This window comes from Oncorhynchus keta, chromosome 10, assembly GCF_023373465.1.
Source record: "Oncorhynchus keta strain PuntledgeMale-10-30-2019 chromosome 10, Oket_V2, whole genome shotgun sequence".
NCBI lineage: Eukaryota > Metazoa > Chordata > Actinopteri > Salmoniformes > Salmonidae > Oncorhynchus > Oncorhynchus keta.
The window spans coordinates 27487532-27512875 of NC_068430.1; the positions used below are offsets into that span (position 1 = coordinate 27487532).

The 25344-nt window shown below is 43.8% G+C and overlaps 1 protein-coding gene across 1 annotated transcript in view; it reads left to right on the forward strand.

Moving 5' to 3' along the window:
- The first annotated feature begins 4793 nt into the window (after window positions 1-4793).
- Window positions 4794-25344, forward strand: part of LOC118388456 (rap1 GTPase-activating protein 1-like) — a 171633-nt gene continuing 151082 nt past the window's right edge. Inside the window, exon 1 of the mRNA XM_052526766.1 lies at window positions 4794-5072. The gene's annotated coding sequence lies outside the window, so the exon portion shown is untranslated. The remainder of the gene's footprint in view (window positions 5073-25344) is intronic.

The window sequence follows — 25344 nt, forward strand, 5'->3', positions numbered from 1 at the left end:
CTCTCATCATCACTCAATACCTAGGTTTACCTCCACTGTATTCACATCCTTCCATACCTTTGTCTGTACATTATACCTTGAAGCTATTTTATTGCCCCCAGAAACCTCCTTTTACTCTCTGTTCCAGATGTTCTGGTCGACCAATTCTTATTGCTTTTAGCTGTACCCTTATCCTACTCCTCCTCTGTTCCTCTGGCAATGTAGAGGTGAATCCAGGCCCTGCAGTGCCTAGCTCCACTCCTATTCCCCAGGCGCTCTCTTTTGATGACTTCTGTAACCGTAATAGCCTTGGTTTCATGCATGTTAACATTAGAAGCCTCCTCCCTAAGTTTGTTTTATTCACTGCTTTAGCACACTCTGCCAACCCGGATGTTCTAGCTGTGTCTGAATCCTGGCTTAGGAAGACCACCAACAATTCTGACATTTTCATCACAAACTACAACATTTTCAGACAAGATAGAACTGCCAAAGTGGGCGGTGTTGCAATCTACTGCAAAGATAGTCTGCAGAGTTCTGTCCTACTATCCAGGTCTGTACCCAAACTATTTGAACTTCTACTTTTAAAAATCCACCTCTCCAAAAACAAGTCTCTCACTGTTGCCACCTGCTATAGACCACCCTCTGCCCCCAGCTGTGCTCTGGACACCATATGTGAACTGATTGCCCCCCATCTATCTTCAGAGCTCGTGCTGCTAGGCGACCTAAACTGGAACATGCTTAACACCTCAGCCATCCCAGAATCTAAGCTTGATGCCTCAATCTCACACAAATTATCAATAAACCTACCAGGTACCTTCCCAAAGCCTTAAACACGGGCACCCTCATAGATATCATCCTAACCAACTGGCCCTCTAAATACACCTCTGCTGTCTTCAACCAAGATCTCAGCGATCACTGCCTCATTGCCTGCATCCGTAATGGGTCAGCGGTGAAACGACCTCCACTCATCACTGTCAAACGCTCCCTGAAACACTTCAGCGAGCAGGCCTTTCTAATCGACCTGGCTGGGGTATCCTGGAAGGATATTGATCTCATCCCGTCAGTAGAGGATGCCTGTTTTTTTTTTAAATGACTTCCTAACCATCTTAAATAAGCATGCCCCATTCAAGAAATTTAGAACCAGGAACAGATATAGCCCTTGGTTCTCCCCAGACCTGACTGCCCTTAACCAACACAAAAACATCCTATGGCGTTCTGCATTAGCATCGAACAGCCCCCGTGATATGCAGCTTTTCAGGGAAGCTAGAAACCATTATACACAGGCAGTTAGAAAAGCCAAGGCTAGCTTTTTCAAGCAGAAATTTGCTTCCTGCAACACTAACTCAAAAAAGTTCTGGGACACTGTAAAGTCCATGGAGAATAAGAACACCTCCTCCCAGCTGCCCACTGCACTGAAGATAGGAAACACTGTCACCACTGATAAATCCACTATAATTGAGAATTTCAATAATAATTTTTCTACGGCTGGCCATGCTTTCCACCTGGCTACTCCTACCTCGGTCAACAGCACTGCACCCCCCCAGCAACTCGCCCAAGCCCTCCCCATTTCTCCTTCTCCCAAATCCAGTCAGCTGATGTTCTGAAAGAGCTGCAAAATCTGGACCCCTACAAATCAGCCGGGCTAGACAATCTGGACCCTTTCTTTCTAAAATTATCTGCCAAAATTGTTGCCACCCCTATTACTAGCCTGTTCAACCTCTCTTTCGTGTCGTCTGAGATTCCCAAAGATTGGAAAGCAGCTGTGGTCATCCCCCTCTTCAAATGGGGGGACACTCTTGACCCAAACCGCTACAGACCTATATCTATCCTACCCTGCCTTTCTAAGGTCTTCGAAAGAACAAGTCAACAAACAGATTACCGACCATTTCGAATCTCACCATACCTTCTCTGCTATGCAATCTGGTTTCAGAGCTGGTCATGGGCGCACCTCAGCCACGCTCAAGGTCCTAAACGATATCTTAACCCCCATCGATAAGAAACATTACTGTGCAGCCGTATTCATTGATCTGGCCAATGCTTTCGATCTGTCAATCACCACATCCTCATCGGCAGACTCGACAGCCTTGGTTCCTCAAATGATTGCCTCGCCTGGTTCACCAACTACTTCTCTGATAGAGTTCAGTGTATCAAATCGGAGGGTCTGCTGTCCGGACCTCTGGCAGTCTCTATGGGGGTGCCACAGGGCTCAATTCTTGGACTGACTCTCTTCTCTGTATACATCAATGATGTCGCTCTTGCTGCTGGTGAGTCTCTGATCCACCTCTACGCAGACGACACCATTCTGTATACTTCTGGCCCTTCTTTGGACACTGTGTTAACAACCCTCCAGGCAAGCTTCAATGCCATACAACTCTCCTTCCGTGGTCTCCAATTGCTCTTAAATACAAGTAAAACTAAATGTATGCTCTTCAACCGATCGCTGCCTGCACCTGCCCGCCTGACCAACATCACTACTCTGGATGGCTCTGACTTAGAATACGTGGACAACTACAAATACCTAGGTGTCTGGTTAGACTGTAAACTCTCCTTCCAGACCCACATCAAACATCTCCAATCCAAAGTTAAATCTAGAATTGGCTTCCTATTTCGCAACAAATCATCCTTCACTCATGCTGCCAAACATATCCTTGTAAAACTGACCATCCTACCAATCCTCGACTTCGGCGATGTCATTTACAAAATAGCTTCCAATAACCTACTCAACAAATTGTATGCAGTCTATCACAGTGCAATCCGATTGGTCACCAAAGCCCCATATACTACCCACCATTGCGATCTGTACGCTCTCGTTGGCTGGCCCTCGCTTCATAATCGTCGCCAAACCCACTGGCTCCATGTCATCTACAAGACCCTGCTAGGTAAAGTCCCCCCTTATCTCAGCTCGCTGGTCACCATAGCATCACCCACCTGTAGCACGCGCTCCAGCAGGTATATCTCTCTGGTCACCCCCAAAACCAATTCTTTCTTTGGCCGCCTCTTCTTCCAGTTCTCTGCTGCCAATGACTGGAACGAACTACAAAAATCTCTGAAACTGGAAACACTTATCTCCCTCACTAGCTTTAAGCACCAACTGTCAGAGCAGCTCACAGATTACTGCACCTGTACATAGCCCACCTATAATTTAGCCCAAACATCTACCTCTTTCCCTACTGTATTTATTGTATTTATTTCGCTCCTTTGTACCCCATTATTTTTATTTCTACTTTGCACATTCTTCCACTGCAAATCTACCATTCCAGTGTTTTACTTGCTATGTCGTATTTACTTTGCCACCATGACCTTTTTTTTGCCTTTACTTCCCTTATCTCACCTCATTTGCACACTTTGTATATAGACTTGTTTATACTGTATTATTGACTGTATGATTGTTTTACTCCATGTGTAACTCTGTGTCGTTGTATGTGTCGAACTGCTTTGCTTTATCTTTGCCAGGTCGCAATTGTAAATGAGAACTTGTTCTCAACTTGCCTACCTGGTTAAATAAAGGTGAAATAAAAATAAATAAATAAATAAAAATGTGGCTGTGGATATGGGACTTTTATATCTGCTTGTTTTTGTTTAATGTTCACCAGTAACATACTACATCTCTCTATGAAAAGCAAAAATGACATATACATTTCATGAATATTTTCTAGAACAGTTTTTTAGTGTGCCTATCATATGAAACAATTCCAAGATTCACATCAAGATTCCTGTTTCTGTAACAACGGATCAGAACCCTTTTGGTACACTTTTATCTAAGATTTTACAGGGAGTAATATTTTGGGTGTATTTTATGGATGGATACTGTTATTCCCTTGTTGCAGGGCTTCATATACTGACATGGTCCATGGCTAAAACAATGACCCTGTTTGGGTTAAGTCGTAACGCAGCCAGGGAAGTACATCAGCACTGTTCTTATATGTGATTGACAGGGAGAGTGGGAGAGAGGAAGATGGATGAGCCTTTGAAGGACAGGGATGTAAAAGAACAGAAATGTATAAAACCAAGCATAGGATTGGAGGAGGGAATACAAGTCTGCAACTGTAGATTACCCTGCACATGTCCTGTCCAGCAGTCTACACTAGTGGTTCTCAACTCCGGTCCTCGAGTACCCCAGAAAACACACATTTTTGCTGTAGCTCCGGATAAACATAGCTGATTCAGCTCATTGAGGGCCTGATGATTACTTGAAGTTTAATCAGGTGTGCTTGTCTGAGGCTACAATACAAATGTGTACTGTTGAAAGTACTCTAGGAGGGGAGTTGGGAAATACAGTTGGGAGTCTACACATGATGAGACGTATTCCTCACCTACTGAATAGGGAATAGAAGTCAGATCAAAACAGTGCCAGTATCCCCATGGACCAATGGTTGTCAGACTGCTGGCCTAGGCTGTTCAGGAAAGTATGGAAACAGTGCAGCCTTCTTTTAAATGGAAAATAAGAATGTTATCTGTCCCTTCCTACTGCTATTCTGTCAAGGAGAATAATGATTATCAGGAGGTAGCCTGTGTCCTCATAAACATAATAACCAATAAATTAATCAACATAGATGTTTTATTTTCAACAGTGAGAAAACATTAAAAGGCTTAATAAGCTTACAGACACATTAAATCTTCCACAGCAGTGAATGCTGGTCAATGAGATTGGACAAGAAAAACAGATATTGTTTTATAATAGAATATGATGGTCTTCATTATTCCATTGTTGTGATGGACTTGTTTAGCTGCCTGGGGTTACTATTTGGCGTGTATCGAACATTAGGTATTGAGTGGTCTGTGGGGATTGGTCCTGTGACATTTTAGGAAAAAGAGTGCTCAGTGTAGCTGATCTGTGCTGATACGTCGAGAGCGGATTGGTCCAACATCACACTGCTCTGTTCTCAGGCTTTCTGAATGGGAAGAACTGACACAATTAAACATTGCAAGCTACCCTACCCAAACGCTTAAGACGTGAAGAAACATCGATGAACTGCTCGTATTTCAAAGGAATGCAAGCATCCTTCCTTCAACGAGTTCAAGTGTATTGTGGTTAGTCGTGCGCCAGCATCCAGGACCCGATTCAGCAATAGAGGCACCGGCTCCACCAAAAGGTAAGATACCGTAATTCTTTAGAGAAGAAGAGTCTGCACGTTGTATTTTCACCATATTATGGTTGTAGTATTTGTTTTCTTTCTCTAATTATCGAGTCCCGTAAAGCGCAAGGTTCGACCATCTTATTTGCCTTCTATAGTATGCTTAAATTAGGTTAGATCTGACTAAACAACGGCAATAGTCAGGTCACTGATCATAACCTGCTCTGTTGATGTACATAGTAGCACGCTATATCTTGCTCACTTCTCGGGTTGTAGTAACTAGAGAGCAGTCCAGTCTTATTTTTATTGAGCGCCTCTTCACCTGCAACAGGAGTGGTAAACTCCTTTATTTTTGATGTAGCAGCCTACACAGTTTCATACCTGGTTTCAAGTTGAAGAAATGATTTCCCTCTTTGAGTCCTAATGAAACTGACAAGTTTATATATTTGTATGTAGGACTTTCACCAGGTAGATATAATAAGAATAAAATAAAGCCCACATATCAGGTGTCACACAGCACCTTATTATGCAAATGTTATACAGTCCATGGTCTCTAGTTATATACCTATTACCTTACTATGATGACAACTACAGTAGAGAAATACATTTGATTTTATTTCCAAATATCCCTACAAGGCCCTATCCCGAACAAGGATAAAGACTCCATTTCCAGTTACATTCAACCCATTTCAAAACCCTTTGGGTTTAGGTCAGCGTTATCAAAGTGATTTCTTCTTCGCGTCCCTCTGTGTTCATGTCAGGATGAATGCACATTGGCAAAACATGACCACAGGAAATAAAGCTTTATTCTAACATACTTCTTTATCTTTACTACTTCTTTATCTTTTTCGAGTACACCCATTCAGCATCATTCACACCCTCTTAAGCCTTAACCCCACCCATCTCTTTAAGTATTCACTGTGAGTGATTAAAGTAATGTAGTAAACAAGCAGTGAAAGTAGTAGTCTACAGTAAATGACATCTCCAGGTAAAAAATACACTATCTAGTCCATGGCCTATATCCTAACATGTTGTTCTTCACATTGTCTCTGGTAAACAAATTATATATAAAATGAAATCAAACTACATCCCAGACACATCTAGCTAAGTGGATGTGTCTCTATTGTCTAGACCTGTTCACATGTTCATAAACCATGTGATGGCCGTAATCACCCCCAGACACACCTGGCTAAATTTATGGTTCATGGAGCCTAATCATCTTGTCACGACTCCTACCGAAGGTAGCTCCCATTCCTGTTCGGGTGGCGCTCGGTGGTCGTCGTCACCGGCCTACTAGCTGCCACTGATCCTTTTTTCCCCATGTCTGTTTATTAGTTACACCTGTGTTTAGTTAGGTTAATTGGTTGGGTTTTATTATCCAGCCGGCCCGCCTGCTGGGTGTGCGGGATTATTTTCTGTGTACTATTGTGCACGCCTTTAAGTCACGGTTGTCCGTGTATGTGTGGTTTTTCTGGACTGTTTAGTTCCCCGTGTTTTGGGGCATTTGTTTGGGTGGTGTCGTTTTCACCGCTGTGGTGAATTAAAAAGTATTCGCTACCCTGAACTCTGTTTCCTGCGCCTGACTTCTTCCTCCACTACACCCCCGGCATTACACATCTGGCTAATGTAGCAAGCCAGCAATCCATACAGTTTGTCATACACTTAGCTAGCTAGGCAACATGCATGAAATGATGCAGTATTAATCTGCAGGTAAAGCTAACCAACAGTAGGCTTCAACTAGCAATGCAAACGGATTTCTGACAAAATGATATACAATTTATAACGTTAGCTGGCGTTAGATATCAAGCAACTAACGCTAGCTAGCTAAGTTGCATGTTGGCTAGCTAACAGAAGGCTTTAACTAGCAATGCAAATAACTTTATAACAACATGAGATACAAATCATATCTGTACATGAAGCTAACTTTAGACTCTTATTTGTCCAAATACATGGATGCTTCACAGCAGACTGGAATTCCTTTGATTAAGTAAAAAAGGTCCTATGTCATTTGCGTTTCGTCTGCTCAGCTCTCTTGGGACGTTATATCATGTCAATCCAGTTCACAATGACAATGATCAATATTCCAAGAATCATACATGTTTTGTTTGTCTCCATCATTTGTCTCCATCAACTCAAAAGAACAGACGACTCTTCTGTTTCACCACTCATGCCACCCTGTCTGCGTTGCACCAAATGACGAGCATCACAAACACTGTGAATCTTCCTCTTCAGTTGGTCAACTTTCACATTTACCACCAGCCCAGTAATCACCCCTTTCAATGGCTCGCTTTTCTTGGAGCAAAACAATTCACATGTCTTGTTCCCATTTGTTTAACATTGAGCACCTGCTCCCTCTTACCAGGAGAAGCACACACAATTATCACAAGACCACTTCTGGTTACCTTCACCGATTCCACAGCACTCAACTCTGTTTTCACCCACCCTGAAACCACAAATGGCTTTTTTTTCTAAAAAGTCACTCCTACCATAAGAGACTCATCTTTATCCTGACCTCGGACTCCGAGAACTTCACCACACCTACCCCCTCCGATACATCGCCCTCCCTCACTTCCATTTCTCCTCCTGTCTTCGATCCGGCGTACAGCTCACTCTGCTTACACTTTGTAAAGAAATTCCTTAAAAACCTCTTAAATGTAATGGCAACATTTAGATTTCCCCCTAAATAGACATACCCAAAAGTAACTGCTATTCATGTGTAATTACATGATTCTGACATGCAAAAACTTGGTATATTTGGAAAGAAGACATCTACGAGATTATGAGGAAATGATCAGAAGATAGTTATGAGTTACATAGTTCAGAATACACAAGATCAAGCACACAAATGATATATTTTTTGTTTTGAAAGTCGTCTTTCATTGACAAGCTATAAGTGAATTATTGATGACTAGAGCTGGAAACACACCAGATGGCTTCCACAACATGTGAACAATATCAGATAAAAAATGTGATTGATAGACCTAACAACTAGAAATGGGCAGTTGTTTTTGTAAGTGGTGTCAGGTGTGGATACAGGACGTTTCCAAGTGTCACTAAACCTCTCCAAAGTGGCATATGTCTGTAAATAAAAAAAATAAAACAATTGTATTAGTCACATGCGCCGAATACAACCTTACAGTGAAATGCTTACTTACGAGCCCCTAACGGACAGTGCAGTTGAAAAAAATACGGATAAGAATAAGCGATGAAAGTAACAAGTAATTAAAGAGCAGCAATAAAAAAAATTAAAAAATATATACAGGTGGGTGCTAATACAGAGTCAATGTGCAGGGGAACCGGTTAGTTGAGGTAGTATGTACATGTAGGTAGAGTTAATTCAAGTGACTATGCATAGATGACAACAGAGAGTGGCAGTGGTGTGGAGAGGGGACGGGGGGGACGGGGGGGGGGCAATGCGAATAGTCTGGATAGCAATTTGACTAGATGTTCAGGAGTCGTATGGCTTGGGGGTAGAAGCTGTTTAGAAGCCTCTTGGACCTAGACTTGGCACTCCGGTACCGCTTGCCGCGTGGGAGCAGGGAGAACAACCTATGAATAAGGTGGCTGGAGTCTTTGACAATATTTTAGGGCCTTCCTCTGACACCGTCTGGTATAGAGGTCCTGGAGGGCAGGATGTACTGGGCCGTTCGCACTACCCACTGTAGTACCTTGCGGTCGGAGGCCGAGCAGTTGCCATACCAGGCAGTGATGCAACCAGTCAGGATGCTCTCGATGGTGCAGCTGTAGAACCTTTTGAGGATCTGAGGACCCATGCCAAATCTTTTCAGTCTTCTGAGGGGGAATAGAGTTTTGTCGTGCCTGCTTCACGACTGTCATGGTGTGCTTGGACCATGTTAGTTTGTTGGTGATGTGGACACCAAGGAACTTGAAGCTCTCAACCTGCTCCACTGCAGCCCCGTCGATGAGAATGGGGGCATGCTCGGTCCTCTTTTTCCTGTAGTCCACAATCATCTCCTTGGTCTTGATCACGTTGAGGGAGAGGTTGTTGTCCTGGCACCACCCAGCCAGGTCTCTGACCTCCTCCCTATAGGCTGTCTCGTTGTTGTCTGTGATCAGGCCTATCACTTTTGTGTCATCAGCAAATTTAATGATGGTGTTGGAGTCATGCCTGGCCGTGCAGTCATGAATGAACAGGGAGTACAGGAGGGGGCTGAGCACCCACCCATGAGGGGCCCCTGTGTTGAGGATCAGCGTGGCGGAGGTGTTTTTACCTACCCTTACCACCTGGGCGCGGCCCGTCAGGAAGTCCAGGATCAAGTTGCAGAGGGAGGTGTTTCGTCCCAGGGTCCTTAACTTATTGATGAGCTTTAAGGGGCACTTTGGTGTTGAACGCTGTGCTGTAGTCAATGAATAGCATTCTCACATAGGTGTTCCTTTTGTCCTGGTGGGAAAGGGCAGTGTTGAGGGCAATAGAGATTGCATCATCTGTGGATCTGTTTGTGCGTCATGCAAATTGGAGTGGGTCTAGGGTTTCTGGAATTTTGGTGTTGATGTGAGCCATGACCAGCCTTTCAAAGCACTTTATGGCTACAGACATGAGTGGTACGGGTCGGTAGTCATTCAGGCAGGTTACCTTAGTGTTTTTGGGCACAGGCACTATGGTGGTCTGCTTGAAACATGTTGGTATTACAGACTCGGACAGGGAGAGGTTGAAAATGTCAGTGACACTTGCTGTTTGGTCAGCGCAGGCTCGCAGTACACATCCTGGTACTGTCCCTGCGGCCGTGTGAATATTGAATGTCACATCGGCTGCAGAGAGTGTAATCACAGTCTTCCTCTACAGTTGGTGCTCTCATGCCTGTTTCAGTGTTATTTGCCTCGAAGCAGGCATAGAAGTATTTTAGCTCATCTGGTAGACTCGTGTCACTGGGCAGCTCTCGGCTGTGCTTCCCTTTGTAGACTGTAATGGTTTGCAGGCCCAGCCACATCCGATGAGCGTCACAGCCAGTGTAGTACGACTCAATCTTAGTCCTGTATTGACGCTTTGCCTGTTTGATGGTTTGTCGGAGGGCATAACGGGATATCTTATAAGCTTCCGGGTTAGAGTCCCGCTCCTTGAAAGCGGCAGCTTTAGCATTTATCTCTGTGTGGATGCTGCCTGTAATCCATGGCTTCTGGTTGGGGTATGTACGTAGTAGGGTCATTGTGGGGATGATGTCATTAATGCACTTATTGATGAAGCCAGTGACATATGTGGTGCACTCCTCAATGCCATTGGAGGAATCCCGGAACATATTTCAGTCTCTGCTAGCAAAACAGTCCTGTAGCTTAGCATCTGCTTCATCTGACCATTTTATTTATAGACTGAGTCACTGGTGCTTCCTGCTTTCATTGTTGCTTGTAAGCAGGAATCAGGAGGATAGAGTTGTGGTCGGATTTACCAAATGGAGGGCAAGGGAGAGCTTTGTATGCATCTCTGTGTGTGGAGTATGGGTGGTCCAGAGTTATTTTCCCTCTGTTTGCACAATTAACATGCTGATAGAAATTTGGTAAAACTGATTTAAGTTTCCCTGCATTAGACCATTCCAGTGCTATTACATATTTGCAATTCCTAAATGCTATTTGTTCAGTATAAAAACACAATTTCTATCATATCAACCTCACTCAAACATTGTGGTGGTGTTATGTGGTATCCAGGGTACATTCAAGTGTCCTTTCAACCTCTCCAAAGTGTCCAAATCAAATCCAATTTTATTGGGCGCATACACATATTTACCAGATTTTATTGCAGGTGTGAAATTCTTGTATTCCTAGTGTAACGTTCGTCTTCGTCCTTCTCTGACGAGGAGTAAGAAATGTCAGTCCAATGCTCAGCGTGGTAAGTGTTCATCCTTTTATTAAACTGTACACTAAATACAAAGTAACAAAAGAGAACAAACGAAACAGCTCCGTCAGGTGCAACACACACTAAACAGAAAATATTCACCCACAACTCAAAAGTGAAACCAGGCTAAATATGGTTCTCAATCAGGGACAACGATAAACAGCTGCCTCTGATTGAGAACCATACCAGGCCAAACACAGAAATCCCAAAACATAGAAAAAGGAACATAGACAACCCACCCAACTCACGCCCTGACCATACTAAAACAAAGACATAATAAAATTTTTAAGGTCAGAACGTGTGACCTTAGTGCAGTAATATCTAACATTTCACAACTATACACACAAATCTAAAAGTAAAATAATGGAATTAAGAAATATGATAAATATTAGGACGCGCAATGTCGGAGTGGCATTCACTAAAATACAGTAGAATAGAATACAGTATCTATCAATTAATGACATTTGAATTAACTTAATGAATGAATGAATGACATTTTATTTTCCTGTGAAATCGCCAATTGGCAACCCATCCCTTAAGGGATTAATTGACACATAAAGAAACAGTAAAATAATTCACTATGGTAATTAAACGATAATTATTCTTATATACATATTAAATGAGTAGAGCAGTATGTAAACATTGTTAATGTAACTAGTGTTCCATTATTAAAATGACCAATGATTATGTCTATATACAGTGCCTTGCGAAAGTATTCGGCCCCCTTGAACTTTGCGACTTTTTGCCACATTTCAGGCTTCAAACATAAAGATATAAAACTGTATTTCTTTTGTGAAGAATCAACAACAAGTGGGACACAATCATGAAGTGGAACGACATTTATTGGATATTTCAAACTTTTTTAACAAATCAAAAACTGAAAAAATGGGCGTGCAAAATTATTCAGCCCCCTTAAGTTAATACTTTGTAGCGCCACCTTTTGCTGCGATTACAGCTGTAAGTCGCTTGGGGTATGTCTCTATCAGTTTTGCACATCGAGAGACTGAATTTTTTTCCCATTCCTCCTTGCAAAACAGCTCGAGCTCAGTGAGGTTGGATGGAGAGCATTTGTGAACAGCAGTTTTCAGTTCATTCCACAGATTCTCGATTGGATTCAGGTCTGGACTTTGACTTGGCCATTCTAACACCTGCATATGTTTATTTTTGAACCATTCCATTGTAGATTTTGCTTTATGTTTTGGATCATTGTCTTGTTGGAAGACAAATCTCCGTCCCAGTCTCAGGTCTTTTGCAGACTCCATCAGGTTTTCTTCCAGAATGGTCCTGTATTTGGCTCCATCCATCTTCCCATCATTTTTAACCATCTTCCCTGTCCCTGCTGAAGAAAAGCAGGCCCAAACCATGATGCTGCCACCACCATGTTTGACAGTGGGGATGGTGTGTTCAGGGTGATGAGCTGTGTTGCTTTTACGCCAAACATAACGTTTTGCATTGTTGCCAAAAATTACATTTTGGTTTCATCTGACCAGAGCACCTTCTTCCACATGTTTGGTGTGTCTCCCAGGTGGCTTGTGGCAAACTTTAAACAACACTTTTTATGGATATCTTTAAGAAATGGCTTTCTTCTTGCCACTCTTCCATAAAGGCCAGATTTGTGCAATATACGACTGATTGTTGTCCTATGGACAGAGTCTCCCACCTCAGCTGTAGATTTCTGCAGTTCATCCAGAGTGATCATGGGCCTCTTGGCTGCATCTCTGATCAGTCTTCTCCTTGTATGAGCTGAAAGTTTAGAGGGACGGCCAGGTCTTGGTAGATTTGCAGTGGTCTGATACTCCTTCCATTTCAATATTATCGCTTGCACAGTGCTCCTTGGGATGTTTAAAGCTTGGGAAATCTTTTTGTATCCAAATCCGGCTTTAAACTTCTTCACAACAGTATCTCGGACCTGCCTGGTGTGTTCCTTGTTCTTCATGATGCTCTCTGCGCTTTTAACGGACCTCTGAGACTATCACAGTGCAGGTGCATTTATACAGAGACTTGATTACACACAGGTGGATTGTATTTATCATCATTAGTCATTTAGGTCAACATTGGATCATTCAGAGATCCTCACTGAACTTCTGGTGCAGTTGCCGTACCAATCGGTGATACAGCCTGACAGGATGCTCTCAATTGTGCATCTGCAAAAGTTTGTGAGTGTCTTAGGGGCCAAGACAAATTTCTTCAGCCTCCTGAGGTTGAAGAGGCACTGTTGAGCCTTGTTCACCACACTGTCTGTATGGGTGGACCATTTCAGATCTTCAGTGATGTGTACGCCGAGGAACTTGAAGCTTTCCACCTTCTCCACTGCGGTCCCATCAATGTGGATAGGGGCGTGCTCCCTCTGCTTTTTCCTGAAGTCCACGATCAGCTTCTTCATTTTGTTGACTCTGAGTTGACGTTGAGTTATTTTCCTGGCACCACTCCGCCAGGGCCCTCACCTCCTCCCTGTAGGCTATCGTCATTGTTGGTAATCAGACCTACTATGTTGTGTCATCTGCAAACTTGATGATTGAGTTGGAGGTGTGTGGGGCCATGCAGTCATGGGTGAACAGGGAGTTCAGGAGGGGGCTGAGTACGTACCCTTGTGGGGCCCCTGTGTTGAGGATCAGTGAAGTGGAGGTGTTGTTTCCTACCTTCACCACCTGGGGGTGACCCATCAGGAAGTCCAGAACCCAGTTGCACAAGGCAGAGTTCAGACCCAGGGCCCCGAGCTTGATGAAGAGCTTGGAGGGTAATATGGTGTTGAAGGCTGAGCTGTAGTCAATGCACAGCATTCTTACATAGGTATTCTTCTTGTCCAGGTGGGATAGGGCAGTATGCAGTGCAATGGTAATTGCATCATCTGTGGATCTATTGGTGTGGCAAGCAAATTTAACTGGGTCTAGGGTGTCAGGTAAAGTAGAGGTGATATGGTCCTTAACTAGCCTCTCAAAGCACTTCATGATGACAGATTTGAGTGCTACGGGGCGATAGTCATTTAGTTCAGTTACCTTTGCTTTCTTGGGTACAGGAACAATGGTGGACATTTTGAAGCAATAGAGAGAGATTGAATATGTCCATAAACACTCCAGCCAGCTGGTCTGCATATGATCTGTGGACGTGGCTAGGGATGATGCCTGGGTGTCTGCGACGTGGCTGGTTTTCCCTTTGTAAACCATGATTGTCTGTAGACACTGCCACATACGTCTCATGTCTGAGCCATTGAATTGCGATTCCACTTTGTCTCTGTACTGACATTTTCCATTTTTGATTGCCTTTAAGAGGGAATAGAGGGAATAACTACACTGTTTGTATTCAACCATATTTCCAGTCACCTTGCCATGGTTAAATGTGGTTGTTTCAGTTTAGCACGAATGCTGCCATCTATCCACAGTTTCTAGTTTGGGTAGGTTTTAATAGTCACAGTGGGAACACCATCCCGTATACACTTCCTGATGAACTCAATGTTATTATCCAAGGTTACCTGGAACATATCCCAGTCTGTGTGATAAAAACAATCTTGAAGCATGGAATCTGATTGGTCAGACCAGTGTTGAATAGACCTTAGCACATGTACTTCCTGTTTGAGTTTCTGCCTATAGGAAGAGAGTTCTTTATTCATGTCTGTGCAATGTACTGAGAACCCAGCTGGCTTTATGGACAGGGACAGTATATCCGGAGGAGCCATGATTCCATGAAACAGAGTATGTTACAGTCCTTGATGTCTTTCTGGAAGGGGATCCTCACCCTGAGCTCGTCCACTTTATGGTCCAGAGACTGAACATTAGCGAGTAACATACTTTGAAGCGGTGGATGTTGTTTCCTCCTCCTGCGTCGGATTAGAAGTCCACTACGAATACCTCTTCTCCACCGGCTGCGTCTTTGAGCAGCCTCATTTCCCTGGGGGGTGAGAAAAAAATATCCAATTCGGGAAAGTTATATTCCTGGTCGTAATGCCGCTCTGACATCCAGAAGTTATTTCCGGCTGTATGTAATAACACAAAAAACATTCTGGACTAATTGTGTAAGAAATAAAACACAAAAAATAAAATACTGTAAAGTTGCTTAGGAGCTAGAAGCAGAGCTGCCATGTCTGTCAGCGACATCTTTAGAACCACTGTTTTTGCACACTGGATGTGCCTAAATATTAAGGTTCATATGTGTTAAATTTCTGCAACACCAACCTCTCTCAAGCATTGCGGTGGTGTCGTGAGACATACAGGGGATACCAACCTAGGGATTAATTTGATACCCCCCATGTAGCTATAGCTCAAACACAGACCAAATCAAAGCTTACCTTGTAAGATGTTTGCTGTTTGGTGAAAACGTTGTGTAAAGTAAACATTTTGACTAACGGGGCTGGTGATCAATAACGGTAGGTCACAGGAAGTCAAATAAGATATCCTCATGATCTGTGGAGTCCCAGCTTTCGGTTTGTATCAACGCATTCCGTGTTTATTTTGTTTATGCTTCACAACGCTAACAGGAATGTAGTTAGCAGCCATCTTGAAATGAGGTCGTTGGCTCGACCTGCCCTTATAAATTCGTATGCCCATATGGTAGAAAGTCATACCAACGATTTGAAGGCACCAATCAATAGCCAAGATACTCAGCTTTCCGCAGACACTCTGCTTTTGCAGATAGGTGCTACCATTCTCATACTAAACTGAACTGAATTAAAAAAATATATAATAGGGTCCCCAAAATGGGGATTTTACATTTTATTATTATTATTAACAAACCATCTCCCCTTTTCCTGCCATTTTTAACCGATTCAAGCTCACAATCTTCCTTCCTCCCTCCCTCTATTCAACCTCCTCTGCCTCTCTTCCCCCCCATTCCTCCTCCGTAGTATACGTCTCTTTATGATAATACTGCACTTCTGCTTACATATACAGTATATTGTTCTTGCCCTCTCAAGGGACTAATTTTTATTACGGTTGTGTCACCCCAAAGGCGTCGTCCAACTGGGAACTGCGGCACCTCTTCACCCCCTTTTTCAAACGTCTCTCCTGTGAATTAGGAATGTCTGTCTTACGAGATCCAGCACATTTGACCACTCATATAGTGCATAATGGACCATTTTGAAAGTTAAAGACCTCCCCAAGTTTGTAATATTACCCAGAAAAGCACTAATCTGGAAGCATTTTAGATTTGAATCATTTAGCAGACACTCTTATCCAGAGCGACTTACATGAGCAATTTGGGTTAAGTTCCTTGCTCAAGGGCACATCGATACATTTTTCACCTAGTTGGCTTGGGATTCGAACCAGCGACATTTCAGTTACTGGCCGAACCCTCTTAACCACTAGACTATCTGCCACCCCTCCAAACCTAGGCGCATTAGTAATACCTGTCCTATCCAGTGGTTTTATCTACAGATTGCTTATAACCTGGTGAGCAAGACTCTGACTCTTATCTGTTTGGTATATAATTGCCAGTTGGACTCAGTGCTGCCCGCTCTGGAGGAGCCGGGGCGAGCAGGCAGACTATTTTCTGTCTCTCTCAGCAGAAATAGTTAACAAATGAACAGTTGACACAGTATGGGTTTGATTGCTTGTGCAATGTATTTGTGTCTTCATCCTAATGAAGGTTGTTAACTATTAACGTTTAAAAAATAATGCACTCTCTAGAAATTCATGGAGTTAGTTATTTTATATTGAGAGAAAAATGTTTACTATAGCCCAGCCTTTACATCACCATAGCTTGCCCCTGTTGCTTATGACTGAGCTTGCATTGCTCCCTCCTCTCTGTGAGGAGAAACTGACAGCTGCTTGGATGCTATGGAGTGCAGGGTCCTAAAGCTATTTTCTGATTGTTTCCTTCTAGACTGACCTTATAAATGTAATGGGTCTCTACACTTCACAGGAATAAAACAGAAAAATACCATTATTTTGAGCTGTCAGGTTGGGAATCTACTGATGGGTGAATTTTGCCACTGGCCAATGCTTGTAGTCCACTTTTGGCCTAGTTAAGTTTTTGGTTTGTTTTTGCAAATTCCACTTGATGATGTAAGCATGAGGCCTTGCCCTGGTGTAGTTCAGGACCAGAGACTGTTGTCATTGGTGATGATGTCATCGTTGCTCTTTTTTTCCATAATAAGATGTTGTCATAAAGTTCTTTGGAAAACTACAACGCTCCCTCCCTCCAGCAGTTTTCTATGCAATTAAGTAAATTAAAGTCATCCAGATCTGCTGGCAAATATAAGGACACTTGGAGCCATCCGAGCGTCCCTCATTAGTATCAGCCAGAACTGTTCCTGAAATAAGTCTGCAAATATATGAAGCAAATATATAAATTAAGATTTCATCTCCTTGAAGTATCCGGTTCATCTTTTGAAACACCCGAGCTGGCACTCATGCAGCCCTCTTTCTATATGCTGGAACATGTACTTCATCTTAGCCTGCACTCTTAAAAAAAGGGGTTCTAACTGGAACCAAAAAGGGTTCTTCAAAGGGTTCTCCTATGGGATAGACCCTTTTTTCTAAGAGTGTGTCTTTATTCTTCTATGTAAAATGAAATTACTGTGAACTCATGATTAACCATAAAACATTGTGACCTACTCAACACTCTATGCAGACGCAGAATCTGGGTTCCTTGCTGAGGGTGCACAAACAGTATATAACCACTCAAGACAAAAATACAAAACACCTCCAAGAAATACCCATCGGTAGGCTCCTGCTTAAGTGGGTCAATTAATGAAGTTTATTCTAAATGTGCTACCTCCAGGAAAGTCTAATAGTTTGGGACAAGGACACATTTATTTGACTGGGCCTTGTGGCTATGAGGATATTTTAAGCAGAGGCGTCTGAGAACAGCGGCGTTACACAGTGCTTGCTGAAGGACCAAATTCAGTAAGCAAACGGCATCTCTCCTTGCAGGTGTCAGAGTTTTCCTCCAGCCGTGCGACATCTTTGTGCCTCAGACTCAGATTCCTAACAGTCACGATATTGAGGAAAACCTGGGGAAAACTCCAAGTCCCAATGTCCTTTAAAAGCGGTTTGTTTCATATTAATCTATTTTCTCAAATTTTCTGGATATGACATAGTCACCATTCCAGTTTGATTTGTCATGGAAAATATGACCAAATTAGTATTTTTCGAGTTTCTTTAGTGACTTTAGGGCAAGCCTGCAAATGTAATTACATAGGTACCTACTGTAATAGAGTTACACCCAAGTGAATGACTGGGATGTTACTAAAATTGTGTTTCTTATCCCTGGGGTGTCGATCAAATTAATGCTGTAATCAGTGAAGGCCTAAAAATAATGTTTTCAAGTAAGAACGGAATGACTCATTTCTGGAGCTACAGTACCAAAAGAGCTGTCACCATAACAAAATATGTTGATTGCCTTATCTTTTGACAATTCCAAAAAGGGTTGATTGTAAGATAGAGGGGCAGAGCTATATAAAGATGTTTTTGATGGTTGGAGTGCCAGTAGGGCTAGCATCATCAGCCTATAGCAGTAGCCATTGCACGGATTGAGGGAGACAATGCCATCCTGTCTGACGTTCAGACTCTGCTTGCAGATGTAAGCAAAGAAATCTGTACTGCCCTGCCCACTTCACTGTTGCTCCAAGCCTTATGAAAACAAAACGAAAATTAACAAAAAAAGCTAAATAAAGGAAACCAGTGGCTTCTAAGCAGCGGTTAATGACCTTTCTATTGATTCCTTTAGAGTGTCTCCTGTTGGTGCTGAGGGGGGATCGATGGCTTTTTTACACAGTGGGAAATCCATTGTATCCTTGCACTCCATTGACACAGAAATGTAGCATATAGGTTTAATTCTATGGCAAATTGTCTTGTCCACCGTGATGGACTCATCCATCTGTCCTCAGCAACAGCGCTGCAGGGACCAGTGTCATTGGCCACAGGTAAATGACTGACAGCTCACACTCTTGATTGTGCCTTTTTTAAGAGGAAGGTGGCTTCATGTGTGGTGCAACTAATGACTTTGATATAATGGTAAGTTATAGTACTGTTTTATGTGTTCATGTATATTTTTGTAATGGTTTTGGGGTTATCGTCAGATGTTATGAAAATCAATAAAACAGAATTTTCTCAGCCTTGCACGGGTGCAAAGTTGACCTGAGAGAATTTGTCAATTTGGCCCTAGATTGAACCTCTCAGCGGTTGCACTTTTGCATGCTTCAAATATAGCATTTTATTATTTTGCAGTGTATTATTACTACAGCATTACTGCCTTCTCTGCAAAAAAAGGCCTACAATAACACTAGCATACAACTGATTCAGATGCTTAATGTACTCCATGTAAAAGGTAGTCCATCATTTTAATTATGTTCTCAGTGTAACCCACACAGTGGCAGTGATATTTATTGACTGTGTATTGATATGGAAGTTGTATCTGTCATTTTTTGTTGTTGACGTCAATAAAGATCCATTTAAAATGGAGTCAATAATACAATTACATGTTGTTCAATATGCAGAGGATGCGGAAAACATTTATGAGAACATAAACATAAATATTCAACAGTATACGAGCTGATTTATTCTAATTTTGTATGTAAAATGAGTCCCTATAGCATCATCAGCATCCTTTCCTCATGACGCATTATTTGCCCCCTCGATTATGGGATGTATGCACCAATGAAACTCTGTCTGAGTTGTTTCCTGATGGATTTTTACATTTACATACACTGCATGTATAAGTAAGAAAAGTCCATTTGCGATTCCCTGTTAATCTGTGGATATTTTTTATTTTAGGTTAAATAAATCTTGTACGTTTTGCTTTTTGTTTTCTATGCAGACATTGAAATTGAAAAGCAATCATGATATTACAAAAAAAAGAATGATGAAAACTCAGGACCTGACTGACTGTCTACCAGTATATTAACATGAATACTTTTTAAAATAATCTGTCAGTTGTTAGTAATGTTGTTGGAAGTTTAAATAGTTTTATATCCCTTCTGAATTTTAATCACTATTCACCCATTATGTTTAACACCCCAGTTGAACACTCCAACACTAATATCTCTGTAACGGTTTTCTAGGTGTGGTGAAGGAGAGTCGGACCAAAACGCAGCGTGTAGATTGCTATCCATGTTTAATCAAACAAACGTAAACACGAAATAACACAAACACTACAAAACAATAAACGTAACGAAAACCGAAACAGCCTATACTTGTCAACTAACACAGCGACAGGAACAAAGACGCTAAGGACAATCACCCACGACAAACTCAAATAATATGAATGCCTAAATATGGTTCCCAATCACAGACAACGATAAACACCTGCCTCTGATTGAGAACCACTCCAGACAGCCATAGACTTTGCTAGATCACCCCACTAGCTACAATCCCAATATATACACACCCACATACAAAAACCCATGCCACACCCTGGCCTGACCCAATACATAAAGATAAATACAAAATACTTCGACCAGGGCGTGACAGAACCCCCCTAAGGTGCGGACTCCCGAACGCACCTCAAAACAATAGGGAGGGTCCGGGTGGGCGTCTGTCCATGGTGGCGGCTCCGGCGCGGGACGTGGACCCCACTCAGTCAATGTCTTAGTCCCCTCTCCTCGCGTCCCTGGATAGTCCACCCTCGCCGCCGACCATGGTCTAGTAGTCCTCACTCAGAACCCCACTGGACTGAGGAACAGATCGGGACTGAGGCAGCTCGGGACTGAGGGAAAGCTCGGGAGTGAGAGAAAGCTCGGGAGTGAGAGAAAGCTCGGGAGTGAGAGGTAGCTCAGGAGTGAGAGGAAGCTCATGCAGACTGACAGCTGCTTCATGCAGACTGACAGCTCTGGCTGCTCCTTGCAGACTGACAGCTCCTTACAGACTGGCAGCTCCTTGCAGACTGGCAGCTCCTTGCAGACTGGCAGCTCCTTGCAGACTGGCAGCTCTGGCTGCTCCATGCAGGCTGGCAGCACCTTGCAGACTGGCAGCTCCTTGCAGACTGACAGCTCTGGCTGCTCCATGCAGACTGACAGCTCTGGCTGCTCCATGTAGACTGGCAGCTCTGGCTGCTCCATGCAGGCTGACAGCTCTGGCTGCTCCATGCATGCTGACAGCTCTGGCTGCTCCATGCAGACTGACAGCTCTGACTGCTCCATGCAGGCTGGCAGCTCTGGCCGCTCCATGCAGGCTGGCAGCACCTTGCAGACTGGCAGCTCCTTGCAGACTGACAGCTCTGGCTGCTCCATGCAGACTGACAGCTCTGGCTGCGCCATGTAGACTGGCAGCTCTGGCTGCTCCATGGAGGCTGGCAGCTCTGGCTGCTCCATGCAGGCTGGCAGCTCTGGCTGCTCCATGCAGGCTGACAGCTCTGGCTGCGCTGAACAGACAGGAGACTCCAGCAGCGCAGGAGAGGAGAAAGGCTCTGGCTGCGCTGAACAGACAGGAGACTCCGGCAGCGCTGGAGAGGAGGAAGGCTCTGATAGCGCTAGACAGGCGGGAGACTCCGACAGCGCTGGAGAGGCGAGGCGCACTGTAGGCCTGATGCGTGGTGCTGGCACTGGTGGAACTGAACCAAGGACACGCACAGGAAGCCTGGTGCGGGGAGCTGCTACCGGAGGGCTGGGGTGTGGAGGTGGCACAGGATGGGCTAGACCGTGAAGGCGTAGATCTTGAGAGATCTGGCACATGAGTGCAGCAGTGCTGGCCTGGTGCGTGAGGCTGGCAGGCCGACTAACACGCACCTGCATGGCTAGTGATGTGCACAGGAGCAACTCCTCATTTCTCTCTCCTCCAATTTCCCCATTAACTCCTTCACAGCCTGGTCCAACACCGCGTGAGGCTGGCACCACTCCTGACTCTCACCGAGCCGACATTTTTGGGGCTGAACACGCACCAGCGCCTCAGGACGGCTGAGCCCAGGGTCCTATGATGTCCATCTCTCCTGTGGCTCCTGCCTGTTGAACTCAGGTGCCATCAAAATCAAACAAACGTATTTATTTTTTTAAGGACAATCAAATCTATCTATTTTTTATTTTTATTTTATTTTTTCTGTTTTTTCTATTTTTTTATTTTTTATTTTTTTGTTGTTGTGTGATTTGGACTAATCCCCTCTACCACACGGAACCCCACTAATCTACTGACGGAACGCAAGAGGTGGCTAACAACAGACTATGCTAGCTTGCTACCGATGTCCTGGCTAGCTGTCTAAATCGCCGTGACCCCCAAACCAACCACTCCACTCACTGGACTCTTTTGATCACTCGACTAAGGATGCCTCTCCTTAATGTCAATATGTCTTGTCCATTGCTGTTCTGGTTAGTGTTTATTGGCTTATTTCACTGTAGAGCCTCTAGTCCTGCTCACTATACCTTATCCAATTTATTAGTTCCACCACCCACACATGCAATGACATCTCCTGGTTTCAATTATGTTTCTAGAGACAATATCTCTCTCTTCATCACTCAATACCTAGGTTTACCTCCACTGTATTCACATCCTACCATACTTTTGTCTGTACATTATACCTTGATGCTATTTTATTGCCCCCAGAAACCTCCTTTTACTCTCTGTTCCAGACGTTCTAAACAACCAATTCTTATTGCTTTTAGCCGTACCCTTATTCTTCTCCTCCTATGTTCCTCTGGCGATGTAGAGGTGAATCCAGGCCCTGCAGTGCCTAGCTCCACTCCTATTCCCCAGGCGCTCTCTTTTGATGACTTCTGTAACCGTAATAGCCTTGGTTTCATGCATGTTAACATTAGAAGCCTCCTCCCTAAGTTTGTTCTATTCACTGCTTTAGCACACTCTGCCAACCCGGATGTTCTAGCTGCGTCTGAATCCTGGCTTAGGAAGACCACCAAAAATTCTGAAATTTTAATTCCAAATTACAACATTTTCAGACAAGATAGAACTGCCAAAGGGGGCGGTGTTGCAATCTACTGCAAAGATAGCCTGCAGAGTTCTGTCCTACTATCCAGGTCTGTACCCAAACAATTTGAACTTCTAATTTTAACAATCCACCTCTCTAAAAACAAGTCTCTCACCGTTGCCGCCTGCTATAGACCACCCTCTGCCCCCAGCTGTGCTCTGGACACCATATGTGAACTGATTGCCCCCCATCTATCTTCAGAGCTCGTGCTGCTAGGCGACCTAAACTGGAACATGCTTAACACCCCAGCCATCCTACAATCTAAACTTGATGCCCTCAATCTCACTCAAATTATCAATGAACCTACCAGGTTAGATATCATCCTAACCAACTTCCCCTCTAAATACACCTCTGCTGTCTTCAACCAAGATCTCAGCGATCACTGCCTCATTGCCTGCATCCGTAATGGGTCAGCGGTCAAACGACCTCCACTCATCACTGTAAAACGCTCCCTGAAACACTTCAGCGAGCAGGCCTTTCTAATCGACCTGGCCGGGGTATCCTGGAAGGATATTGATCTCATCCCGTCAGTAGAGGATGCCTGGATATTTTTTTTAAATGCCTTCCTAACCATCTTAAATAAACACGCCCCATTCAAGAAATTTAGAACCAGGAACATATATAGCCCTTGGTTCTCCCCAGACCTGACTGCCCTTAACAAACACAAAAACATCCTATGGCGTTCTGCATTAGCATCGAACAGCCCCCGTGATATGCTGCTGTTCAGGGAAGCTAGAAATCGTGATACACAGGCAGTTAGAAAAGCCAAGGCTAGCTTTTTCAAGCAGAAATTTTCTTCCTGCAACACTAACTCAAAAAAGTTCTGGGACACTGTAAAGTCCATTGAGAATAAGAACACCTCCTCACAGCTGCCCACTGCACTGAAGATAGGAAACACTGTCACCACTGATAAATCCACCATAATTGAGAATTTCAATAAGCATTTTTTACACGGCTGGCCATGCTTTCCACCTGGCTACTCCTACCCCAGTCAACAGCACTGCACCCCCAACAGCAACTCGTCCAAGCCTTCCCCATTTCTCCTTCTCCCAAATCCATTCAGCTGATGTTCTGAAAGAGCTGAAAAATCTGGACCCCTACAAATCAGCCGTGCTAGACAATCTGGACCCTTTCTTTCTAAAATTATCTGCCGAAATTGTTGCCACCCCTATTACTAGCCTGTTCAACCTCTCTTTTGTGTCGTCTGAGATTCCCAAAGATTGGAAAGCAGCTGCGGTCATCCCCCTCTTCAAAGGGGGACACTCTTGACCCAAACTGTTACAGACCTATATCTATCCTACCATGCCTTTCTAAGGTCTTCGAAAGCCAAGTCAACAAACAGATTACCGACCATTTCGAATCTCACCATACCTTCTCTGCTATGCAATCTGGTTTCAGAGCTGGTCATGGGTGCACCTCAGCCACGCTCAAGGTCCTAAACGATATCTTAACCCCATCGATAAGAAACATTACTGTGCAGCCGTATTCATTGATCTGGCCAAGGCTTTCGACTCTGTCAACCACCACATCCTCATCGGCAGACTCGACAGCCTTGGTTTCTCAAATGATTGCCTTGCCTGGTTCACCAACTACTTCTCTGATAGAGTTCAGTGTGTCAAATCGGGGGGTCTGCTGTCCGGACCTCTGGCAGTCTCTATGGGGGTGCCACAGGGTTCAATTCTTGGACCGACTCTCTTCTCTGTATACATCAATGAGGTCGCTCTTGCTGCTGGTGAGTCCCTGATCCACCTCTACGCAGACGACACCATTCTGTATACTTCCGGCCCTTCTTTGGACACTGTGTTAACAACCCTCCAGGCAAGCTTCAATGCCATACAACTCTCCTTCCGTGGCCTCCAATTGCTCTTAAATACAAGTAAAACTAAATGCATGCTCTTCAACCGATCGCTACCTGCACCTACCCGCCTGTCCAACATCACTATTCTGGACGGCTCTGACTTAGAATACGTGGACAACTACAAATACTTAGGTGTCTGGTTAGACTGTAAACTCTCCTTCCAGACCCATATCAAACATCTCCAATCCAAAGTTAAATCTAGAATTGGCTTCCTATTTCGCAACAAAGCATCCTTCACTCATGCTGCCAAACATACCCTTGTAAAACTGACCATCCTACCAATCCTCGACTTTGGCGATATCATTTACAAAATAGCCTCCAATACCCTACTCAACAAATTGGATGCAGTCTATCACAGTGCAATCCGTTTTGTCACCAAAGCCCCATATACTACCCACCATTGCGACCTGTACGCTCTCGTTGGCTGGCCCTCTCTTCATACTCGTCACCAAACCCACTGGCTCCATGTCATCTACAAGACTCTGCTAGGTAAAGTCCCCCCTTAACTCAGCTCGCTGGTCACCATAGCATCTCCCACCTGTAGCACACGCTCCAGCAGGTATATCTCTCTAGTCACCCCCAAAACCAATTATTTCTTTGGCCGCCTCTCCTTCCAGTTCTCTGCTGCCAATAACTGGAACGAACTACAAAAATCTCTGAAACTGGAAACACTTATCTCCCTCACTAGCTTTAAGCACCAACTGTCAGAGCATCTTACAGATTACTGCACCTGTACATAGCCC